Genomic DNA, 6,027 nt, shown 5'->3' on the forward strand with positions numbered 1-6,027 from the left:
CATGCCTGAGGATGCTCATATACCCATTATTTTGGGTCGGCCATTTTCGCACACCTTCTTTGGTGCGATCATAGATGTCGGTCTAGGAACCCTGACTTTTAAAGTGGGCAAGCATTCTATCGTTTTTGCCCAACCATCTAAGAAAAAGGACCCCATGTGGCCTGTGACTTGTAATACGGTTTCTGAAAAGAAATCGTACTTTGTGCTTCCTGATTTACCTATCTCTATTCCTGTTGTAACCCCTCCGCCCCAGACTGGGAGCAAATTGGAGGAAGATTTGTCTATTTCTGATATCGCAGGAGCTGGTTTGGGGAAGGAAGTGCTGCAAGTCACTCTAGCTGCAAAGAAGCCAATCATTTCACGAGGAGGTCTTGGTTGTCTTAGCTATGCCACTGATGAGGAAGTTGATGACGAACCGGTCAAGGCACGGAAGTCTAACTTGGACTTTGATGAGCAAGAAGAGGTCATTGATTGGGGAGACGATGAAAGTGTTGATCCGTTGAGCCATACGGACGTAGAAGCTAAGAAGGGTGCAGCTGCTAAGATAAGCATCGTTGAGGCTACCTCTAGTAGCCAGAAGCCGACAAAGTGGGCCATTCCGTGGCCGTTCTTGATCAACTACTAGTTGATCACATGTTTTCCAAACATTTTATTTGCTTTTGTTAGACACTTTTTATTGCTTTTGTGCGCGCGAAACTTCGAATTTTATTTTGCTTGCTTAGGATTTTATGCGTTTGAGACTTTATTCTGGGTTTTGCGCAATTTTGGGCGCGTATTATTGTGCACTTGCAGGTTTTTAGACCTCATTAGCTCAAGTAATTGAGCAAATACGAAGAAATAAGGAGTACAGCAGTATTTTCAGTCGATCGACTCGCTACATTGGTCGATCGACTGAGTTGCACTTTCCAGGAGCTACTGTTCCTGACACATTGGTCGATCGACTGCCGTTCTTAGTCGATCGACCAAGGACGCTGCTGTACCTATTCACGACCTCTCCCCTGCTGTGTTTGGTCGATATGCGGACTTAAGGGAGTTTTCTACCCCACTTTATTTTCCGTCCAATTATTTATTTCTTCTAATTTTCTCATTTGTGCACATATTTACCGCTTCAAAATTGTCTTCTCGATTTTATACGTGGGTTTTATTTGTCTTTCAGGTACTTATTAGTAGCACTTTGCTCTTTGAAACCTCCTAGCTCACGCTGGTTTGGGGAGGTTTCCTTTGCTGCGTTTAAAGTCTTGTAAGTTCCCGATTTCCACTTCATGTCATTTTTATTTATTTTCCCGCAAATTCCCATTTCTCTTTCATTACATGATTTTGCACAATGGGGACATTGTGCGATTTGGTTTGGGGAATGGTTTTGCGTTGCATTTCATTTGCTTGCATTCACGTTTACATTTTGTCTTGCATTGTTGTTTATTTCTTTATATATACAAAATACCAAAAAAATTTGAAAAATTTCAAAAAATTGCACGTTTATTTTAGCATTTAGGTCGAGTCGGAACGGTAGTATTTCAATGATGACATTGCATTTGCAGCTGTTTATGCCTAAGCCTTGCTAATTGACATGTTATTAGTAGAATCATATATGCATATCTACGAGTTTTCATTAATTTCTTGCTGAACTTGAGACTTGACTTAGAAATTTGGCAAGCTACATCATATTTCTGAGATTTAGAGCCTATAACTGGTGACATCCATGACCAGTTTATCTAGGATGTGAGTAGTACTCCTTATGAGGCATGTCACATAAATGTGCATAAATATGAACTTAATCTTCTTAATACCTGTACGCATTCGATCTGTGGTTAGTTGACACATGTGGTAGAGGTTTCCCCTTATTCGTTTTGCCCATGAACCCCACACTGCCAAAAACAGCCTTTTTGTCCCATTACTACATCCTACATTTAGCCTGCCCTTGTCAAGCTAGTAGTCTGTGTTCTTGGGATTGTTACTTAGTTTTTGTTAGCATATGCTCATGTTTGAGATATTGTTGGAAAGATGAAAAGGAGGAAAGAAAGAAATAGAAAAGATGAAAAAAGATGAAAAAATGATTCGAAAAAAAAAAAAAAAAAAAAAAAAGAGTTATGATCTTGTTCATGCGGTCGATCGCCCCTTTTGGTCGATCGGCGAGGTTCGAGAAAAGAGAAAGAATCAATTCGCATAATTCAAAATCCTTATCTTTTGGCGATTTTTGCTCCCATGTATTATTCATATTTTGTGGGGAGTTAGTTGATTACTTTTATACCTGGAGATTGTGAGATTTGTGCTTGCTATAGCACCGTTCCATTTGTTTTTGAGCAAGAAGTTGGATGTTGCCATATGGTTCCGTTTCGGTACTAGCTTGATCACCTGTACCTCCACTTTTCCATAAATGTTTTGCCTCTTCTTACCCATACCTCACATATCCACATATATACCTCGGCATGTGTCATGGTCTCTTGTTGGTTGGAATGCGTATGTACGGTTGTAGAGATTGCTTTCATATTAGACTGCAGGCATGTTCTTATAGGTCGTAGTTAGGTGAGAGTCATTACATATTTACTTCTTTCTATCTTACATTATTCACTTGTGCTTATTGAGTGATACGAGCGACCCGTGAGAGTCCGATTTGATAAAGTCTCTACAGTTGACGGTTCAGCAGTATCTAACGACTTCATAACTCGTTTGCATGATTCACATTACTAATTGATTGTTGGTTGTGTATTAAATTGGTTTAGGCTTCACATGTTGTAATTCGCTCTGAGATTGAACTCATTCCATTAGGTCATTAGATCGAGTCTAGTTCTTGCTTGGGGACAAGCAAGGGTTTGGTTTGGGGAAGTTTGATGCATGTCTTTTATATGATGTTTTACATCCCATTTTACACGCATTTCAGAGCTCATTTGTGTAGTTTAAGCTGCCATTTCTCCCTATTTCCGTCTACTTCCGTATTTTTGTACATTATTGCAGAAATGTGAAGAATCCAGCGGAAATCGAGCTAAATCCGTCCCCGAGTATCCTGCATTGCATTTGGCGTGAAGTATTCGCTTAAGGAACGAGCTTGGTGCGCAATTCAAGGCCCAAAAGACAAATCCACGAGATTATAGAAGTCAAGTAGCAGCTCAAGCAGTCGATCGACCACTGCCATCAGTCGATCGACCAACTGCGCGGGTTCGAAGCTCAGATATCGAAGATCGGTCGATCGACCGCCATGCTCAGTCGATCGACCAATCTGCTATCCCAGACGAGAATTAAAAGACCGAGGAAGCGCAAGCCCATTGAGTTTAGGTTTTGGAAATAAAAGTTACGTATGTTTGCTATATAACGTAACTTAGAACACTAGTTTTAGGGATCCGATTTTTATCTAAGTTTTACATTAAGTTTTACATACGGTTCTTTAGAAATAATTAGGGTTTGGGAAACTATTTCGCATTGGATTTTCGCTGTGACTTCAATCATTCCGTTACGATCCTTCTGCAATTTTGGTATTCACTTGCCCTATTTTCAGTTCATCTTTATTGCATTGTTAGTATAGGAATTGTTAGTTAGTCTCCCGAAACCGATTTATCTTTATTGTTAATTGTTTGTTCATTCGTTTTAAGCATGAAACATTGTGTCTATTTCGTTAATTTCATTGTTGTTATTATCATTAGTATGAGTAGCTAAATCAATTGTGCTAGGATGTAGGGGAGTTGTAGTGTAGGCGGCAATATAAAGAACACGGCCTGATTCGCGTGTTGGTCGATCGACCGCCATACCAGGTCGATCGACTGAACACGCGAGGTTTTTATTTTCGTTTTAATTGTTTAAATTATTAATTCGACGAATCGAGTGCACACGACTAGTTGAATGCTTAGGATAACACTGACCCATTAGATCGAGAGATAGGGACAGTTGTTAGATCACCAATTAAAATGACTAAACTATGCTAAGATCGAAAGATAGGTAAAGTTTAGATTATTAGTCACTTTTCAGGACGAGAGTCAATATTAGTGATATTAGGGACTTATAGCGAGATCGAAAGATGCTATCTGTTAAGAGTGGACCGAGAGGACCTCTTTATTTCCCGCCTCATGTGTTTGAATTAGACCTGTTTAATATGCTGCCGCCGAAACTATAATGAACCGACCATCCTAGTACCTCTTTTATATTTGATTTTATATATTTCATTAGTCTACTTTTCTTTTATTTAGCTATAGACCAAACCCAATCAAACCCCCACCTTTTGTTACTTTAGACCGAATTTAAACAACTAGAAATTACGTCTGCCTCTCTGTGGTTCGACCCGACTGCCGCTAGCTATAGTTGTAGTTGGTGATTATAAATATTATTTTTGACACCTCATGACGGGTATCAGTTATCTAAAATCTCAGGGCCACTCAAGGAGTAGTAAACTGAAAATGCGTGGCCACGCTCGGAAGGTATATACGGTAGATAATTCCAGTCAGACAGTTACTCTCCAGATCGAGGAAACCACTCAAGATATGATCAAATGCAAGTACGACCTGCAAGACACCTTGCATTGAGTGGCAGATGATGTAATAGGACAAGAGAATTGGTGACGCACACTTGTCTCGGACAAGTGGGAGATTGTTGGAGTATGTGTCCTCGACAATACTGCGATCACATGTTTGAATCTCATAATAAGAATACGTATGGGATGATTCAATTATATTGTCAACTGATCAACATTAATCGGTAATGATTAGCTAACTAGAGTTTGACATTACTGTCGTTTGACGGTGGTGATCAGTTGATCCCTTGAGGTCACACCTATAGGATAAAACCCAAATTATTCTGATCAAAGTATTTGATACGGGTTGATCAATCCCTGTTATTTATATATGTATATTATATTTAGTTGTGTGAGTTTCGTTGAGGTCGAGTTTAGAACCCGAGTCAACGCAAGTTTATTATTTAATTATGCGATGATTGACTAATAAAATTTTATATCTTATTGTAATGTGATTAAATAAGATTTAATTTAATAATTAAGCGTTAATTCATAAATTAATCGAGGTATTGTAATTTTAGAGGTACAGGTTATTCGTTGATTATAATTTACAAGGGTTGTAAATTAATCAAAATGGACATTATAGGACACATTATATTTTAATGAAATGACATTATTATCACTTAAGAGTTAAGTGCATATTAATAATTAGTTTATATATTATATAATTGTTATATGATTAAACTAATACTTATTTATATAACTTAAATAAGTATATGAGTCTAATATTTGTGTGACAAACAATAAAAAATAAATATGGTCCATTTTATGTCAAGTTGACCGAAAATAAGATGTTGGTGTGACAACATTTTATTTTTGTATTTTACATCCACTTGCAATGTAATCATTACATATTAGCATGCTTGTGAGATGATAATTAACCTACACCCTAGTATGACATGCCTAGGTTGCATGTTAATTAAAATAAGATGAAAAAATTGCCCACTAAGGCCATCCAAGTGCCGGTTTTGTGTGGCCTTTATAGAGCAATTTTGTTGCTTAATTTTCATTGATTCCATTACTTGCAAACCTTCTCTCTACTTCTCACTACAACAATATTATAGCATCTTATTACTAAAAGTAGTAATATTAATAATATTAAGGGATTATAATTTCTATAATATCTAGTTAATATCATTAGAAATATTTGGGTAAAGTCTTGAGTGCTATTGATAGGAGGTATTCTAATTTGGATACTTGGACTTGGAGGATCATCCCAAATTAATTAAGCTCAAGAACAAGATTCGAAGAAGTTCAACCTTGTGCCCATTTTCGTTTCATTACAATGTAAGGAAACTCGATTTTCTTCCTTATTTCATTTTTTGTTATGCATGCACTAGATCCACATAAATATAAATTATGGGTAATTTATAAAATGGATTAGATGAGTCTAATAGGGGTATATGAACCTAACAGATATCGCACGTCAGTTAGGACGCCCACTGGGGCTACTCCTTTCTATTTGACGGCATGGAAGCTGTACAACCAGTAGACTTAGAGATCCCATTCCTACGCATTTTACTCGAAAGTCA

This window comes from Silene latifolia, chromosome 4 (assembly GCF_048544455.1).
Source record: "Silene latifolia isolate original U9 population chromosome 4, ASM4854445v1, whole genome shotgun sequence".
Taxonomy (NCBI): domain Eukaryota; kingdom Viridiplantae; phylum Streptophyta; class Magnoliopsida; order Caryophyllales; family Caryophyllaceae; genus Silene; species Silene latifolia.